General features: G+C 45.5%; 1 protein-coding gene across 1 annotated transcript in view; it reads right to left on the minus strand.

Annotated features, from left to right (window-relative positions):
* LOC111842937 (CMRF35-like molecule 2) overlaps nucleotides 1-19,998 on the minus strand; it is a 45,386-nt gene extending 25,388 nt beyond the window's left edge. The window contains exons 1-2 of the mRNA XM_023810085.2: nucleotides 19,940-19,998; nucleotides 19,496-19,605 (exon numbers count right to left, since the gene is read on the minus strand). The gene's annotated coding sequence lies outside the window, so the exon portion shown is untranslated. The remainder of the gene's footprint in view (nucleotides 1-19,495; nucleotides 19,606-19,939) is intronic.
* Between the last annotated feature and the right edge of the window lie 260 nt (nucleotides 19,999-20,258).

Here is a 20,258-nt window from a genome sequence, read left to right on the forward strand (position 1 = left end):
CTTTACCAGCTTTTGAAACCTGAGCCACACGGGGACTGGGGCTTTCAACCGTGAGACTCAACACCTACGCATTAGATCCTTACTTCAGCAATGGTCCCCATGTACCCAGTGTAGGGTCAGGTCCATCGCAAGACAATGTCTCCGAGGTGAAATAACGATCCAGCAGCATTTTCTGTATCAACGAATCTGTAACTGTCACGATGCAGGGCGGAAGCAGGCGAATGAAGCCGTGAATAGGGGAACACAGGGTTTAATCCACAAAAAGCAGGCAACAACACATTGACACTACAATGACTGGACTGGGGAAACAAACGGAAACGCGGACTAAATACAATGGACTAATTGATAACGATCAGGAACAGCTGGTAAACACGGGGAATCCACATGGGGTTAACGAGGGGGCGTGGCACACGAGAGGAGCGGATGATCGGGGCATGACAGAACCCCCCCCCAAAGACGCACACTCTGGGCGCGTCCCAGGGGAGGCGACGGACGCGACGAGACCGGGGACACGGGACCTGGAGAGACAAAAACAAGAGCAAAACACATCAACGGGGCACAGGAAACAAGACGGAAACACAGAACAGGCACAGAGACAAGAAGAAGGACAGGAACCGACAAAGAACGGGAAACGCCAACAAACACACCAGGAAAGGAGACACGGGGAACACAAGCAGGTGGAACAAAAGGGCCAGGAGGGAACACAGGTCCCACAGGAGGAGGAGCAGAAACAGGAGGGATGAAGGGATGAGGAGCAGACAGGGGAGACCAGACAGGCAGGGACGGAGGACAAAAGGGAGCCCGAAGTAGCCCAGGCGGGCGACGGGCAGCGGCCAGAGGGGCCGCAGGCGGGAGGGAGGCCGAAGCCGGAGGGAACCCCACAGGGGCCGAAGGAATGGGATGAGGGAGAGCCGGAGGGGACAAAGAGGGAGCAGGAGGGACCACCGGCAGAGGCAGGCAGGAGGGGGAAGTCGGAGCTGGCGCCGGATTCCCCCGATTCCCCCTGATCATCAACAAGGAGCGAAGCTGGGGAGAGAGAAGCGGCTCCCAGGCAGATGGTTGGGGCTTCCACTGGTGCGTCTTCCTGTCTGCATCTCCTCCGCTTTTTCTTTGGCCGCCTGCCTGCCGTGGGCAGCAGCATTTGGGACACCTCCGGCAGCTCGGAGAGCGGACCAAAAGGCAGTCCGCTGGTGAGGGCTGCCTTCCGCATGTTGGCTTCTGCTACCCCACGCCTCAGCCGCTGCAAGTCGTTGCGCACCTCACGGGTAGGGACGTCTCCTCCAACATGTCCCTGCTCCGGCTGGCCATAGCCAGAAGCAGGGGATCCAAACGGACTTCAGGCTGGCGAAGCCAATACAAAACCTCGTCCACGAGGGTGAGGTATCCAGCCTCGTTAAGCTCCGGTGTCTTGTTTGGGAGTCCGGTCATTCTGTCACGATGCAGGGCGGAAGCAGGCAAATGAAGCCGTGAATAGGGGAACACAGGGCGTGGCACACGAGAGGAGCGGACGATCGGGGCATGACAGTAACCATTCTTTCCATTCATTATATGCTGACTTTTCCAAAATTGTTTTTTAAGCTGAAGCATAAAAAGCTGTAACTTCGAGTGCACCTGGTTAATAGCATTTTATTTTATGACAGTAGGAGCTTGTAAACTGCATTTAGCAGTCACACTGAAACACATTAAAAACTTTAAAGAATAAAGCCTTAATTATTCTTAATAAAGACGCTTTTTCAGTAAATAGTTTTCCTACATGGTGACCCCGCGGCCTATGCTAAAAGGCATCCGGGCATCATGTTTACTGAGGCCGGCATGTTAAGTGTTTGACTCTTAATGAAACTTAGGCCTAATTCAACAGAACTAGTCGTCATCCACTTTGCAGTGAGATTTCTGAGCGAAAAGTGAATGAAGTTTCATTTTCTTTCTTTACCACCTATCGGTAAGCAAGGGAAATGGAGGCAGTTATTTATTCCTTCCATATGTATATAGCACTGCAGATTGTTTTGCACTTTTTGCACTATTTGTTTATTTTTTGTTGTGTGTTCTACATACATGTTTACACTGGAGGAGCTGCTTTTATTCTCATTGTACATGTGTATAGTGACAATAAAATGGCATTCATTCATTCATAATATGTCAGACACAATGGCACTGAGCACGAGGCAGTCCGTGGTGCGGCGCGACGAGACGCGCCAGCTGCTAGCTGATGTAACGCTGCGAACAGTGGGGCTCTGACATTCTTAAGGTGCGACTATCTATCCCCGAGACACTTTTAGCCATGATCGGGTCTATTTGCGCTTAATGCTGCTGTCAATGTCAGGGTTTTGTTGAGTCTTATAGGGAGCTGGCGAGCAATAACATTTTTAGCTGGTCTTTTTTATTCAGTACATACACGCTTTAGAAGAAAACCTAATCACCATTACAAAAATTATAATAAATAAACGTACAAAACTATTGAAATCCCCCAGAAGCATGTGCATATTTTTCTGGTTTGCATGTTGTGTGTGGTTGCCTAAGCACAGTCGGCCTAGTGTTTGATAGGTGATGGAGAAGTGTACGGTCATGGGGACAGTAAACTACATGTGCCTATGCCAACATGTGTTTAAGTATAGCTACAAACATGGGTGCTTTCTTTAACGTAAAACAGCTAAAGGCTCAATCGGTTTTGTTAACATTCTTAATTGTATTCATTTCAAGTAGCCTCTAATCACCTTACATTTGTTTTGATTTACTGTAGTCACCAATCAGAGAATTTTAAAACAATGGCACTGAAATGTTACCACATGTTAAAGCTAACAAGTTAACATGATTATATCAGCGGAACAAACCAGTCGCCGGTATGTATAAACAGATCATGTGTTGCTCAACAAATCGACACATTTTGAAATCTATTTGTATTTAGACAAATATATTGGGAATAAAGCATTGCGTTTTAAAAGGCAGACACTGAGGCCGAATTTAAATTGGTCACAATTGTATTTTTTTTTCTGCAGCTAGAAGTGTCAGCTGAGCCTGATTTTAATTGGCATGTTGGTGTAGGATTCTTGCAGTAGAAGCTATGTAGTGAATTGCGGTACTCTGAAATTAAGTGATACGTGTATTAGAATAGTGAAGTGTCATCTTCCTTTGTTTTAGGTTCACCCCAGGCATTTTTATGAACTGTAATGTAATACCAGACAGTGTGTGATGAATTTCTGAAGGCATTTTAAATATGACCATTTCGTGGAAACATCTCATGGAAAAATGTAGTTGCAGTTTGTCAGGACTAAAGACTCTTTGGCTAATATACATGGTGAACAAGTCCTGTGGTTAAAGAATGCCTGCCTGCTGCTTAAAACATTGTGTTGTATGCTGAATGTTTCTTGCCCGTAGAGTACGTGTTACTATACTGTTCCTTTATTATATTGAAGTATTATTTTTAAAATCATTTAATGAAATAGGTAAATATCTCATCATTGATAACTGTGGTCATTAGCAATTCACTGTGGAGGCAGCGATGTTGAATGTTGAATGTTACACTATATGGTGCTGTATATCTCAAATCTCAAAACCATATGACAACCTTAATCATAGCCCTAAGTCTATGACCACCATAGAAGCAACCATAGCCCTTATTATATCTCTAACGAAAGCTATAACTATAATCCTAAACACACCCTCAGTGCTTATGTAAACAAGCTAAGCCTAAGTCTAATGGTAACTATAATCTAACTGTAACTCTACTGAGTATGCCCTATCGAGTGCACACAACAAAGTGTACACTACGTAGTGCACACTACGAAGTGTACACTACAAAGTGCGCATTATGAAGTGCGCACTACAAAGTGTACACTACGAAGTGCGCACTGGAAAGGGCATAATCAGTCCTATCCAGTTGTGTGCACTCGATATGGCATACTCAGTCCCTCGTAGTGTACTTTGTAGTGCGCACTCTAATCTAACTGTAACCATACTGAGTAAGTGTGCACTACGAAGTGCACACTTACTCAGTATGGTTACAGTACGAGGGACTGAGTATGCCATATCGAGTGCACACAACTGGATAGGACTGAGTATGCCCTTTCCAGTGCGCACTTCGTAGTGTACACTTTGTAGTGCGCACTTCATAATGCGCACTTTGTAGTGTACACTTCGTAGTGCACACTCTAATCCAACTGTAACCCTACTGAGTAAGTGCGCACTTCTTAATGTACACTTTGTAGTGCGCACTACATAGTGTACACTACGAAGTGCGCACTACGAAGTGTACACTAAGAAGTGCGCACTACGAAGTGCGCACTTACTCAGTATGGTTACAGTTGGATGAGTGCACACTACGAAGTACAGTACGAGGGACTGAGTATGCCATATCGAATGCACACAACTGGATAGGACTGAGTATGCCCTTTCCAGTGCGCACTTCGTAGTGTACACTGCGTAGTGTACACGAAGTGCGCACTTACTCAGTACGGTTACAGTTGGATTAGAGTGCGCACTACCTTAAGCATAGGCCGTGGGGTCACCTTGTAGGAAAACCATTTACTGAAAAGGCATCTTTATTAAAAATAACTAAGGCTTTATTCTTTAAAGTTTTTAATGTGATTGCTAAATGCAGTTTACAAGCTGCTACTGTTATAAAATAAAATGCTATTAACCAGGTGCACTAAAAGTTACAGCTTTTTATGCTTCAGCTAAAAAATAATTTTGGAAAAGTCAGCATATAATGAATGGAAAGAATGGTTACAGATTCGTTGATACAGAAAATGCTGCTGGATCGTTATTTCACGGCAGAGACATTCTCTTTCGATGGACCTGACCCTACACTGGGTACATGGGGACCATTGCTGAAGTAAGGATCTAATGCGTAGGTGTCGAGTCTCACGGTTAAAAGCCCCAGTCCCTGTGTGGCTCAGGTTTCAAAAGCTGGTAAAGATTGGTAGATTTTATGAGAGGTACCCCTATAATACGCTTTATTCCCACCACCACTCAAAAATTTGTACATTTTAAAAACATGACCGTGCTGCATACATATAACAAACATATGTACAACTTTTATTTTGAATAATAAAACACCTGTACACGTTACATTTTAAAACTTATTTGATAAATGTACACAAACATTTTTGTACAAGTTTGAAATATAAAACACACGTGTACATGTTACATTTTAAAACCCTTGTGCAACTTTGAAAATAAAACACTTCATGTTACATTAAGAACAAAATTCATTAGATGAAATATTTTTAAAGACGTACAACAGTTGTACATTTCAATACCCAAAAGGCAGAGTTTCCCCACTAGTCAACAATCTGCGTTTGTCGTAGACATCCCTGACATTTTTATCGAGGTCTATTAAATAGGTGAAACGTTTTCACGTCACGTTTGATTTTGTTATAGTGCGTCATTATAGGGAATTATCCAGCTGCCTTTCATTTAACATGCTTAACCTTCGGCCTATATTAGCTTTCTGTTCCTGTCTCTTATGTTAGATGGGTCGGTGCCAAGCCGTGTCTTACATCAGCCATAAGATACCCTCAAAACAATTATTTACCATCCATTTTGTTTCTTACCTCTTGGTTACCTTGTTAGGCTTCCTCATCCATGAAAAGAATTGCTTTAATATTTTTGGTGTGTGTCATGATCCACTCCGTCCGCTCCTGATGTGTGCCACGCCCACCTCGTTACCTCGTGTTCAGCCCTGATTGTGATCACCTGAGTCCTGTTATGTCTAGCTTGTCTTTTGTATTTAGTCCTCGTCTGAGTCAATCTTCCCCAGATCCGTCATTGAATGTCATGTGGTTGTTGCCTGTTGTGCTTCCCCGGTCCTGTCACCCGAATAAATCCCCGTTATTTCGACTTCCTGGTTTGCTTGCCTGCTTCACCGCTCGCCTGCTTCCTGCGATGTGACAGAATGACGGATCTCCCGAACAAAGCACTCCCCGTGACCGAGGATTGTTACCTCGGTCTCGTTGACGAGGTGCTTCACTGGATGCCCGATGTCCGGAAAGATCCCCAGGCATGGGATCTGGCGATCCAGAGCCGGGACATCCTGGAGGGGATGTCCCTAGAAGAAGACGCGCACCTCGCGGAAAAGGTGCGCGTTAATCTCCATCAGCTACGGCGAAGAGTGAGGGAGGTAGGGACTCTGCTGGAAGTTCGCGATGTCGATCAGCGACTCGATTCGGCTTCCGAAACCGCTGCGCTGTCCTCGGCTCCACACTCAGGAGGGAAAAAGACACGGCGAAACAGCAGACGGAAGAAAAGATCAACAGCGGAGCCAGCGATCTTTTTAGGAGCTGTCTCCCTCTCTGCCGCTTCGCTCCCCACTGGATATCGAAGGGAACCCCATCCTATCCTGGATCCGGCGGTGTTTGCACCCTGCAAAACCACCGCCCCCGCACCGCAACAGCCTGACGCCCGCCTCACTGCTACTATCCTGCCATCGCAGGCGACTTCCCCCTTCCAGGGAACACGGCTAGCCCTTAAAGGGGCCAGGGCCGTCTGGGATGCGATTCCCCGGATCCCCAAGGCCCTTAAAGAGGCAGCGCCTGCACGCCCGGCGCCAATCCTGGCGCCTATCTTGGACCTGCCCGCGGCATTACGCCTGCTGTTGCTGCCACCTCTCTGCTCGCGGCACAGCCTGCTGCTGTTGCGGCCGCGCTGCCAGCAGCACTGCCTGACCCGCCTGTCCTGCCTGACCCGCCTGTCCTGCTTGTCCTGCCTGCAGTCCCTGCAGCGGCTGAGGCGCCCCCTGCTGGCCGCATGTCGAAGGTGCCCGCCGAGGCGCCCCCTGCTGGCCGCGTGTCGGCGGCACCCGCAGAGACGCCCCCTGCTGGCCATGTGACGGCGGTGCCCGCAGAGGCGCCCCCTGCTGGCCACACACCTGCGGCCCTGCCTGAGGCCGCCGCTCCTGTCCTGCCCATCCAGCCCTGCTCATCAGTCCCGCCTGCTCCGGACCCGCCTGTTCCTGACCCGCCTGTTCCCGTCCTGCCCGCAGCTCCAGCTGCACCGCCTGCTGCAGCTGCCACCGCTCGTTGCGAGGCGCCCCCTGCTGGCCACGTGACTGAGACACCCGAGAGCCTGACTTCGCCTCCGCCAGCAGCAGGGGAGGCCGCTCTGCCCGTGGTGCCCCTTGCTGACTGCACACCCAAAGCGCTCTCCGAGGCACCCCCTGCTGGCCAAGTGACCGTGACCCTGCCTAGGGCCGCCTCTCCAGTCCTGCCCGTGGCACGGTCTGAGGCCGCCTCTCCCGTCCTGCCCGCGGCGCTGGCTGCCCCGCCTGCGGCCACACCCGCGGCGCTGGCTGCTCCGCCTGCGGCCACGCCCGCGGCTCTGGCTGCCCCGCCTGCGGCCACGCCCGAGGCTCCAGTTGCCCCACTTGTTGCCTCCATAGAGGTCCTGACTCCCTCGCCCTTACCCCGGCAAGGCCGACGCCCCCCAGGACCCCGCCTTTCGGTGTCCCGTAAGGGACGGGGACATAGGCTTCGGGCCCGGGTCCCGCCCGCCGTGCCCCCTGGCTCGCCCGTTCGGCCCCTGGCTGTGGCTCGGTGGCTGCCTGCGGGTCCTCCGGCTCGGGGTCGGCGATCGCCGTCGGGTCCCCCCCTGGATCCTCGGTGCCGGTCCTCGGTCCCGCCTCCGGCTCCATGTCGGTCGCCTCCGGGCCCCCCTGCTCCGGCTGGGCGTCGGACGGCGCCTTCCCCGGCTTCGGCTGCGCCTCCGCCTGCCGCCGCTTCCCCCCCCTGCCTGCCTTCACTGGTGTTCCCTCCTGCTCCCTCCGTGTCCCCTCCGTCACTCCCTCGTCCCGTTCCCTTGGCCCCTGGGTGGTCCCCTCCTGCTCCCTCCTCCCTCTCGCCTGCGGCCCCTCCGGCCGCTGCCCGTCGCCCGCCTGGGTTCCTTCGGGCTCCCCTGGTTCCTCCTCCCTTTCCCTCCGTCCCGCCTGTTTCTGCTCCTCGTCCCTCTGTGTCTCCTTCGTTCCCTTCTGGTCCCTTTTTCCCTCCTGTCTTTGCTCCTCGTCCCTCAGTGTCTCCTGTGTTCACTCCTCGTCCTGTTGTTCCTCCGTTTTCTGTCCCCTCTGTGTCTCCTTTCTCTGTCTGCCTGTCTGCGTTTCCTGTTCTTTGTCAGGTCCTGTCTTTCTGTTGGTCCTTGTTCCTGTTCTGTGTCTCTGTCCTGTTTCCGGTGTCTCGTTGATGTTTTTGCTTTTGTCTTCCAGGTCCTGTTCCCCGGTCTCGTCCCGTCCGTCGCCTCCTCTCGGGCGCGCCCGGTGTGCGCGCCTTTGGGGGGGGGTTCTGTCATGATCCGCTCCGTCCGCTCCAGATGTGTGCCACGCCCTCCTCGTTACCTCGTGTTCAGCCCTGATTGTGATCACCTGAGTCCTGTTATGTCTAGCTTGTCTTTTGTATTTAGTCCTCGTCTGAGTCAGTCTTCGCCAGATCCGTCATTGAATGTCATGTGGTTGTTGCCTGTTGTGCTTCCCCGGTCCTGTCACCAGAATAAATCCCCGTTATTTCAACTTCCTGGTTTGCTTGCCTGCTTCACCGCTCGCCTGCTTCCCGCGACGTGACAGTGTGGCTTTCTGGACCTTTCTTTTGACAGCATTCCTCTCGTTTTCAAAAAAAAAAAATAATGGTAAAATAAACCTCGAGTGAATTATATACGTAAACTGAACTGGTCTTATCTTACCTTACATGTATGGGCATGCCTTGCCTTGATTTTGTTTTAATTTATTTAGTTTAAATAGAGATTCCTGACAAAGTCAAAAAGCTTTGATGCAGTATATATTTAGAAAAAAGGGTTCTTGGGGGGTGCTATATAGAACTATAGGGGTTCTAACCAGAGTAAATAGAACCATTGCCTTCAAAAAGGTTCTATCTCTTTTAATTGAACCCTCTATAATGGTTCTATATAGCAGGGGTTCCCAAACTTTTCAGCTCACGACCCCCAAATTAACCGTGCCAGTGACTCGTGACCCCCACTATCCTCGGAAGTGGTTAAAATATACGAATGTTGCGCGACGGTGCACATGCGCCAATAGGCCTATCCAAACATGAGCATGGCAACACAAAAGAACACAACCATATAATTTTTTTTAATAGTAATTTACTCATTTGTTTAATTTCAACAAAATATCCTATTCAAACAAGAGCATGACAACACAAAAGAACACAACGCTCTAACAATCATATAACTTTTAAAAAAATTATTTACTCATTCGCTTCATTTCAACAAAAATAATATCCTAAGCATAAAGCGATGAAAATTACCTACACATTATGTGCACATGTCGGAATGCTGTAATGGTAATGGTGCTGTAAATTCTGCTGCAACTGACGCTATTGATGTGTCGTTAATCTGTCGTAATCACCTCAGGGGTCACAATCAAATGGAAAGAAATTTGAAAGGCTGATGGCTTTTTAATTTGCATGTAACTATTAACTACTAGTTTTTATCTTTTGTTAGTTATGGATAAAATGTTAATATAAAATTTTCAAATGTTGATAAAATGTTATTTCTAAAAGTTTAAAAAAAAAAATTTTGATTTCTTGGAAATCATCTCACAACCCCCCCCCCTCAAAGTCTCACGACCCCCCAGAGGGTCGCGACCCCTACTTTGGGAACCACTGCTATATAGAACCTTTGAGGGTGTCATATATGTATCAAGCTATAGAACCCTTAAAGGTTCAATATGTAGCCTTTTGTTTTAAGAGTGTGCATAAATATATGTGCTGCTTTTATGCATTTTTAAACTTAAAAACAGGATGGTGCCGACCCTAACAGCACAGGAAGGTTAATAATGTCTCTAAGGACACTAGGAAACAGGGGTCTTTGACCCTCGCTTCACTAGACGCTGCGGGTGGTGAGTTGTGTTGAGCGAGGCAGTTTTGATAAACCGCATCATTTTCATTATTAGCGTTGTTGATGTTGTCTATTTCATCTAATAAGGCTTTGGGTATATGAGGGGGTGTTGCTCCGTCCATACCTGCTGATTCAGGTCTTTCGTAGATTTTCTCTTGACCGGTCCGTGCCGTCTCTCGTAGAAAAAAAACAGAGAATACCTATTGTCACGCCCGGCTCGTACGATCCTCGTGTGTGCCACGCCCACCTCATTACCCAGTGTTTCTTCCCGATTGTAATCACCTGTGGCTTGTTAAGTTCAACCTGTCTTGTGTATTTAGTCCATGTCTCAGTCAGTATTCCCCAGTTCTGTCATTGTATTGTTGTGATGTGTTATCATGGATCTAATAATAGGATCATGCCCGGATCCCTGAATAAACCCCGGTCACCTGTCTGTCCGGCTCCACGCTCCTGCTTTCCTGCTCGCCTTATCCGCAAGCGTGACACCTATTATTAGAATAAGTTATTTTAATGTATAGCGTTTATCATAAAACATGTATAAAAGAAATAACATACTCACTCTATGGAAGTCCCGTGTAGTTTTCTTTTTTTCTTCTTTTTCCAGTGGGGTACTTGTGTTTCTTTACCAAAGGAGGAAAACCTGTACGTTGACCGCTCAGCGTAATAAAAATATCTGCGGCTGGGTTTTAACTTTTATTTAATGAGAAATATACAGCCTGTCAAGTTTTAGGATACCGAGGATTATCTTATTTTCTTAATTATGTCTATTTGATGTATGTCGCGGTCTTTTTCTTTTAACTCATATTTGTACTTATGCGCAGACGATATGCTCAACCCGGGATGACCTACCGGGGTGTAAATAACGGCTGTATCAGAAAAAACAAAACTTCAAACAAAAAAAAACCACGTTATATACTTTAAGACAAAATGTCCAATTTGATGTGTGGCCCATAAACTTGACCGGGATGACCTACAGGTACAGTATGTAAATAATAGGTGCATGAGAAAAACCCAAACTTCAAACAAGAAAAAAAGGGGGAACACCCTCACTCCCTACCACTTTCACACGGCCAAACTGCTGCTGCGGGGGGGGGGGGGGTCAGCTTTCACAGACACACGGCCAAACTGCTGCTGCTAAGCGTTTATTGGAGGATAGCGTCAGACCCACCTCCTCCTCTCATTCTTAGCTCCAACTTTCTCATTTTCACACAGTTTCTTTCAGACTCGCGCAACACAGGGATAAGCTCCAGCATCGATCTCCGAGTCCTTTGCACAATGTCCAAAGTCCTTATCCGCAACATTTACACGCTCCGTACCGACCGGGACCTTCCCACAGTACCGCACCACAGGCAGACCCAGTGTACGCTCACACTCCATCAGGTAACCAACCCGCTCAGCTACGCACTCAGCTCCGCGCTCAGCACCATCAGCCATCACCCTCATAACACGGGGCTATTTCGACAAATCACACTCATAAGCACACAATTCACTGAAACTTCATTGCACTCTCCAAACTAGTCAAAATAAAATAAATAAATAAAAATTATAATAATTTAGAAAATAGTAAAAAATAAACAAATAATTAAAAAATAAAAATAATTAAAAAATAATAATAATTTTTAAAAAACCACCCCTCTGCAACATATGCAAATAATTAACGACGTCACTAGTCGTGATGTCACCCCCCGATCGTCTGCTCCTCCTGTGTGCCACACCCCCTCGTTAACCCTGTGTGGATTCTCAGTGTTTTACGGCTGTTTCTAATTGTTGTCATTAGTTCATTGTATTTAGTCTGCGTTTCCGTTCGTTTCCCTAGTCCGGTCATTGTATTGTCGATGTGTCATTGTCTGCCTGTCCTTGCATTAAACCCCGTGTTCCCGATCCCTGGCTTCCTGCTCGTTTGTTTGTGCTCCGGGCGCTTACTTTGTGACACGTGACGTCACCTGGCTCCACCCCAACCCCGCCCCCCCCAGTGAACACTTCACCTGTAACCTTTTGACCTTTAGGTCATAAATCTTTTTGAAAGAAGCGGCATTATCCATCTCTCTCCCCCATCAACCACCGAGTGAAGTAGCAAGTAAAATGTCTCACTCAACAAGACATCACTTATTGAACATACTGTATACTGAGACAACAGATAAGATACCCAAGGAGTGCCTTAGTCTCATAATACCCCCAGAGAAAGAAGTGACATCAGACACCATCATGAGGAGCCAGTCCACCACAGCAACAGCTACTCCCTGTTGAGTATGGCAGCTTTCAGTGTGACCAGACCAAAAATAGGTGTACCTACCTTTAAAGATCCGGCCACTCCCCAGTCTGCGTACCTCAGTAAGTGCCACCACTAAAATTCTGAGTTTACAAAGCTCCCACGACAGCAGAGGAAGATGGTCATCTTGCCCGAGAGACAAGAAGCTTCATGCACCAACCCGGATGGCCCACCTCATATTGGGACCCAAGTGCTGCCATGCACCACACCAGCCCTGATCCCCAACAGACTTGACCCTATTAGCACCACCAACCGCCAAATTTTTTCCCTGCAAGTTGTAGGACCTCTTGCAGGGCTGGGTGTAGTTTAACATCATATCCAGGACTGATGTCATACCCAGGAAAAATACCATTTCAAAAATAAGGAAAACTACTCTGTTACGATAATAAGAGTACATTTACCCCATTACTTTTCACCCCTGCCTTTCTACCTTTATGAGTGGCAGGCAGACTGTTGGATTAACGAGCTTGATGTAGTAACCAAACCATCATGGCTACCAGTCAGCCTCCGCTAAGCCCATTGCAGGCTCTCATTTGCAGTGGGGTGGCAGAGCCATATTTACAGGCTGACTACAGAGTGATTTGTCTTTATTTGTGGAAATGGCACATCTCGGCTTCTAATGGGCCACGTAACATTTTAGAAGCTGGGGAGCGTTATGTTATTTACCTCCAGGTTATGATGCTCTCTCATACATTAAACAGGAGCCCACCGCCCCCCCCCGAGACCGCTTCACAAAACATCTCTCTTTATTTGAACAGTACATTCGCTTAACAGAAAAAATGCCCATGCTTACATTTTAATTTTCCTTTTTGGAGCAGATTTTTATTTTGTTTTCTGGACCTTTGAAAACATTTTCAAAGCATATTATATCTGAATAATATATATATATATATATATATACACTCACCTAAAGGATTATTAGGAACACCATTCTAATACGGTGTTTGACCCCCTTTCGCCTTCAGAACTGCCTTAATTCTACGTGGCATTGATTCAACAAGGTGCTGAAAGCATTCCTTAGAAATGTTGGCCCATATTGATAGGATAGCATCTTGCAGTTGATGGAGATTTGTGGGATGCACATCCAGGGCACGAAGCTCCCGTTCCACCACATCCCAAAGATGCTCTATTGGGTTGAGATCTGGTGACTGTGGGGGCCATTTTAGTACAGTGAACTCATTGTCATGTTCAAGAAACCAATTTGAAATGATTCGAGCTTTGTGACCTGGTGCATTATCCTGCTGGAAGTAGCCATCAGAGGATGGGTACATGGTGGTCATAAAGGGATGGACATGGTCAGAAACAATGCTCAGGTAGGCCGTGGCATTTAAACGATGCCCAATTGGCACTAAGGAGCCTAAAGTGTGGCAAGAAAACATCCCCCACACCGTGAAAATCCCAGTAACTGAGCAGATTGTGAAATACTCAGACCGGCTCGTCTGGCACCAACAACCATGCCACGCTCAAAATTGCTTAAATCACCTTTCTTATCCATTCTGACATTCAGTTTGGAGTTCAGGAGATTGTCTTGACCAGGACCACAGCCCTAAATGCATTGAAGCAACTGCCATGTGATTGGTTGATTAGATAATTGCATTAATGAGAAATTGAACAGGTGTTCCTAATAATCCTTTAGGTGAGTGTATATATATTACTGGGATTTTCACGCACAATCATTTCTAGGGTTTACAAAGAATGGTGTGCAAAGGGAAAAACATCCAGTATGCGGCAGTTCTGTGGGCGAAAATGCCTTGTTGATGCTTGAGGTCAGAGGAGAATGGGCCGACTGATTCAAGCTGATAGAAGAGCAACTTTGACTGAAATAACCACTCGTTACAACCGAGGTATGCAGCAAAGCATTTGTGAAGCCACAACACGCACAACCTTGAGGCGGATGGGCTACAACAGCAGAAGACCCCACCGGGTACCACTCATCTCCACTACAAATAGGAAAAAGAGGCTACAATTTGCACGAGCTCACCAAAATTGGACAGTTGAAGACTGGAAAAATGTTGCCTGGTCTGATAAGTCTCGATTTCTGTTGAGTCAGAATTTGGCGCAAACAGAATGACAGGGTTTCTGCAGGTTTTCTAAGAGTAAATTTAAGACTTTTTTAAGACCAAATAAAGAAAATTTAAGGAAAAAAAAAATATCGTAGGGAAATTCATACGAATATATTATAATCATAAGAATTATGATATTATATTATAATCATAAGAATCATAAGAATATACGTATTCTTCGGCCTTCCAATCGCACTACATGTCTAAATAGCGCGCTTTAGAAGAAAGGGTTCATCTGCGCATGCTTGTCAAGTTCTTCTTCGGGTTACTGACAGATGAAGCAGCACATAACGCCATCTACCGTTCAATGAATATTGAGCAATCTAAGCCATGTAGCACAGAAATTACGCTTTCGCTTCTCTTTAAAATCAAAACACATGAGGAAACAATCCCTCACAAAAATTTATGCCATGATCATATGAATTTAAGACTTGCTGGTCTGATTTAAGACCTTTTCAAGGCCTTAATTCACGGAAAAGTGATTTAAGACTTTTTAAGACTTTTTTAAGACCCGCGGAAACCCTGGAATGAGAACATGGATCCCTCATGCCTTGTTACCACTGTGCAGGCTGGTGGTGGTGGTGTAATGGTGTGGGGGATGTTTTCTTGGCACACTTTAGGCCCCTTAGTGCCAATTGGGCATCGTTTAAATGCCACGGCCTACATGAGCATTGTTTCTGACCATGTCCATCCCTTTATGACCACCATGTACCCATCCTCTGATGGCTACTTCCAGCAGGATAATGCACCATGTCACAAAGCTCGAATCATTTCAAATTGGTTTCTTGAACATGACAATGAGTTCACTGTACTACAATGGCCCCCACAGTCACCAGATCTCAACCCAATAGAGCATCTTTGGGATGTGGTGGAACGGGAGCTTCGTGCCCTGGATATGCATCCCACAAATCTCCATCAACTGCAAGATGCTATCCTATCAATATGGGCCAACATTTCTAAAGAATGCTTTCAGCACCTTGTTGAATCAATGCCACGTAGAATTAAGGCAGTTCTGAAGGCGAAAGGGGGTCAAACACCGTATTAGTATGGTGTTCCTAATAATCCTTTAGGTGAGTGTGTATATATATATATATATATATATTACAATGTGCAAGTACCATATATATATATTACAATGTGCAAGTACCATATGAATTTGTATTGGAGAACAATTTTAAATGTACACTGCATGTATATATTTTGTGTGTGTGTGTGTGTTTACAGTTCTGGATAACTCTGCACCACAGCACAATTTTTGCTTCACTCATTTCTCAATTTATGGGTATGCGTCTGTGTAAAATGCAAACTCCAGCCTGGCTTTTCTCTGTTTCTCATTAATGAAGGGTTTGCTTTATGGGACTTCATTCCTGCCTCTAGGAGCCTGATACAAACTGTCCTAGCAGTGCACTTTACACCTGCACTTAATTTTTGCCATTCCTTTTGAAGGTCACTTGATGTCGTCCTCCAATTCATGAGAATCTGTCCGAGAAGTTAACGGTATTAGAATCTCTGGCATTAGAATGTTGCTTCTGCTCAGATCTACCCAGCTGGTTTCTGGTCATTCCCAGTGTCTCCTGCTTCATTTTGTCTTAAAAATTTTGAATCTGCTGCACAGCATAACCATCTGCCAGCTGAACCAGGATTTAAAAATGCAGATTTTTTTTAAATACAGAGGAGTCACTTATTTTTTTCCCCCAGAGGTAAGGAAACACCCACTGATAGAGCACATTGCCACACCCACCACAGTCATGCAACAGCTGATACTTCAGTACCACACTAGTTCAAGTGGAACAGAACACTGCAAAGCTATTTTCTGAAGGCTAATCCTACTACCAGCCCCAAAGTCTTTCCCTTGAAAGCTTGACAACCTGCTTGTAGGGCTGGATGTAGCTTAACACCATACACAGGACAAAGCAGTTTCAAGTGAAGGGCCTAGCTCAAGGACCCAACAGAGTAGGACCACTCATGCGCATTCACAGGATTCAAATCCACAACCATCTGATTACCTGTATAGATCCCTAGCCACAGAGCCACCTCTCCAGCCAGGAGTGTCGATAAAATATATATTAACAAATGATGAATTGTTACTTTAAATTAAGTTACACTTTCATCTATAGCATCCATGTTGTTATTCATAATAAGAATTATTTTAGATTTTTACATCTTTTAAATAAAAAGAATTTAATGAAGAGTATGATGGTCAGTGTCCCCATAAGAGAGTTGGACAAACATGGAAAACTGCCTTGATATGGTGAGTGTTCCTGGATCTTACCACACCCTGATGTTAGGGTGTAATCAAAGCCTGCCCAGCGGCTTGCCGGGGTCTCCGCGGACCTCATGTTCAGGAGAAAGCCGCAAGCTACAGACAGAGGGCTGCCTCTCCATCCACGTCAGAACACCGCTGTAATGCCACCCTGCAGCTACCTCACCTCATCGCCTCCTCCTCCTTCACACACATTTTAAAATTCCCTGTAGGTCAGAGATCAAAGCGCCTGCATCCCGCTACTAAGTGAAATCAAACAGCTTCATCAATACACCAGAAAATGGATTCCCAGAAATACTCAGCTAAAAGCTTTTAAAGGGAAATTATAGAGAAGAAGCAAGTTAAACACACTGCATTAAGATGCCATCTTTCTTCAGTAATTTAGTACTAAATCGTGAGAAAGATTTCACTCCCTACAATTTCAGCCCCAGAGTGATGTTCGATATAAATATTCAGCCAAGTGATCGTTCCTTTGAAATGTTATGTCAGTCTTTTCATTTGTTTGTATTGGTATAAGAATCGATTTGTCCTACCAGCAAAGTTCATGAGACTTGATTATAGTTTCAAGTGTTTCTTTTATACCATTAATACGTCCATCAATTTTCCATAAAGATGTATCTGAGGTGGAGGACACCTTGGCCAGGATGGCAGTCTATCACAGGATACACACACACACACACACACACACAAACAGCTGATATTGTTTGGGCTGAAATCAGACTACACACGCAAAACCCACAATAAAAGGGAGATCATATCAAATCCTCAGAGAGCTACGGCAGAAATCGAACCCTCTGCACAGTCATGTGACCACAGTGCCACCCACTGAACCATCCTATTGCCGCAATGCCCATTATTCACGTATTACATCTCCAAATGGATTGTATGTGCGGTGTAAGAAACTTCTGAAAATTTGCTTTGACATCCTGAGGGATTTCCTCAAGCCGATCTTGGGAAAGAAAGGTTAATTTTAGAGCTGCAGCATGGTTAAGGCTGGGCCATTACTCAAGACATCCACACCCAGCATGACTGTTTCTATCGATCCATCATCATTGTCAGCATGGCAGGAGGCCATCGCCTGCACTTCAAAGGCTGATAGATGTCCAGTAAAAAGCAGGTGCTGCAGGTTAACAGTCTGGCCTATTGATTTAAATCATCAAGAACCAGGAAAGCTGGTGAGACCAAACACAAAAACAGGTGCTACAAAAGCGAGGGGAGTGTTATCCCATCACTCACACCCAGTATGTCATAAATCTGTACATTGTGGTCAGGTCTACAATCTGGACAGAAGCCTTTGAGAGCGCTGATAACGATGCCTGCCTCCCCTTTTCTACCATACTTTCCCACAATGCTGTGCAAACACAGTGCTTTCTGTAAAGGCCAAGTATACTGTATATGATTAGCACTGCTACTGCTAACTGACTGCCTTACAGATGCATGTCAAGTGAAGTGCTGGCATAATTGAGCCTTTGTTGATTTGGTTCATGTGAAAACTGGCCCTTTTAGTGTCATGGACAAAGAACTTAAGTGAGAGTAATCATCATTACTGCCATGATACATGAATGACCCTTATTGTTTCCTACATTAGTTGGCATACCACATTGAGCTGTATAACTCTCTGCATGCTAATGTGATTACTCTTCCTCTGTAATTTCCATAGCTGTTAATGGCTACACATTGTTCCTTGAGTAACCCGATTAGACTACATAATGTGAAGTTTGTCAGATCAAAACTGCAAAGCACATTGATATGATATTAATAATCATTGCAGATATTCTTGTCAGGATCGGTCCCTGTCCCAACCCTTTTTGTTATGTCAGGTCCCCTTAGTGGCGAGCAGATGTTGGTAGTCATCCCAGTATCTTTAACTCCTAGTGCAGAGGTGTCCAACTCCAGTCCTGGAGGGCTAGAGCCCTGCAGATTTTTGGGTTTCCCCTCATTTAACACACCTGATTCAACTCCTTGTGATAATTACCACACAGCTCTTGAGCTGAATCATTTATGGTGGAACAGGGAAAGAACTAAGCTTCACAGGGCTCCGGCCCTCCAGGACTGGAGTTGGGCACCCCTGTCCCAGTGTGTCTCCCTGCTCCCAGGGCTGCTATGTGGCTTAACAGGCTAAACAGTCAGGCATCAGGCAGAGGCCAGACTCAACTATGTTATAACTAACTGAAGAAGGAACAATCCATCGAGTGGCTTCAACAAACAGAAGACTTTATTAAACTCAAAAGAACATAAAGGTAGAATCAGAAAATAAAGGAGAGCATGAGAGGTCAAAACTGAACTAGGCAGGGAGCAACCCTAGGAACAACAAAACCAAGGGCAGGTAGGAAACTACAAAGTAACATGGGGTAACTATAATGAAGAAGTATACAGCAACACAGGGAAACAAACTCTACTGGCCACACAGTAACTACAACAACTGACTGAGAAACAGAACAAAGGCAGGCACTTAAATTCACAAATAACAGAGACAAACAAGGGGCTGTAAACACTAGGGGCAATGAGGAGCTAAAACAAGATCCACACAGAAATACACCAATTAAGTAAAAGAAGAAATAAATGGTTAATTATAACATGGTTGAGTCTGGTTTCTAGCCAGATTTGAACCCATGACTGCTGCTTAGCCCATTAAACCACACAGCAACCCAGAAAACATGCTAGGAGATAAAAACACTGGGAAGACCAGCAAAATCTACTAGCCACTACAGGAACTGACAAAACAACAGGGACCGATCCTGACAATCCTTGATGAATGCTAATCTGATCATGGCTTGAGACATGAACACATGCCTGACTGTTTTTTTCTTGGGCAATAAAACGTGAGGATGACACAGTGGATGGGCCGTGTTGTGTGTCTTGATAATGTAACTATTACCCTGCTTGCTGAAGTGGCTTCCTGTTTTAATTGATTATCTCTTTGGCTCCCAGTTCCAGAGACGACACAGTGGGACACCCCTTAGATATAGGGGGGGACTCTGAGAAACAATATCGCGTCATGATGGCATCATAGTCGAGAAATGATCAAAAAAAAGAAACAGAAAGCATATTATTAGAATTTTTTCTCACCAGAAATGACTCCCATAATCCTTCAGAGCGGAACACAAAGACATCAATGATGGTCAAAGAGGAGCCAGGAAAGGGGATTGAAGATCTGAGGGCTTCTGTGTGAGGAGCCACTATCAGACATGACACATGAAGTTCATGTCAGTCTTCTAAAGGGAACTGGCAAAGTCAGTCATCTTCAGCTACCTTCAACACGTGGAGGAGCTAATCCATGTAAATTGGGAATGTTATATTAATGATATTACATGGCAGTATCACTGACTGCTGAAATGAGACACTTTAAGAGAGTCCCTTGTAAACCTACAGGCAGAATATAGCAACAAGAAAGAAGATAAAAAATAAAACTTTAGTAGACCAGCTTATTAAAATAAAAAGAATGTGGCAAAAGGGTGAAATTAATATTGAATCAAAGTTTAGTCAAGCATGCTTAGAACATTTGAATATTACCTGTGTTTCTTCACAATTTTGACTGATGTTTAGAGAGATAATGATGTTTTTGGTTCCTCTCAGGGACCCCAGGTCTTCTCCATTAATGAGGCACAAACAGTCCGTGTGAGATCATCATGCAAACTGTAGTCTTAAATAACGCCTTTTGTAAAGCCAAACTTTGCCTTTGGATTTCAAGAACTCTAATGAAATTTCTGAGACATAAATATCACAAATATTAGCACATAACTGACTCTCACACTTGACTTCCTAATTTGTAGGTTTCTGTATGTAATTTAAAGCGCATTTAATTATTAATTATGGAAACATATTGCATTTT

The sequence above is a fragment of the Paramormyrops kingsleyae genome, chromosome 1, assembly GCF_048594095.1.
Source record: "Paramormyrops kingsleyae isolate MSU_618 chromosome 1, PKINGS_0.4, whole genome shotgun sequence".
Lineage (NCBI taxonomy): Eukaryota > Metazoa > Chordata > Actinopteri > Osteoglossiformes > Mormyridae > Paramormyrops > Paramormyrops kingsleyae.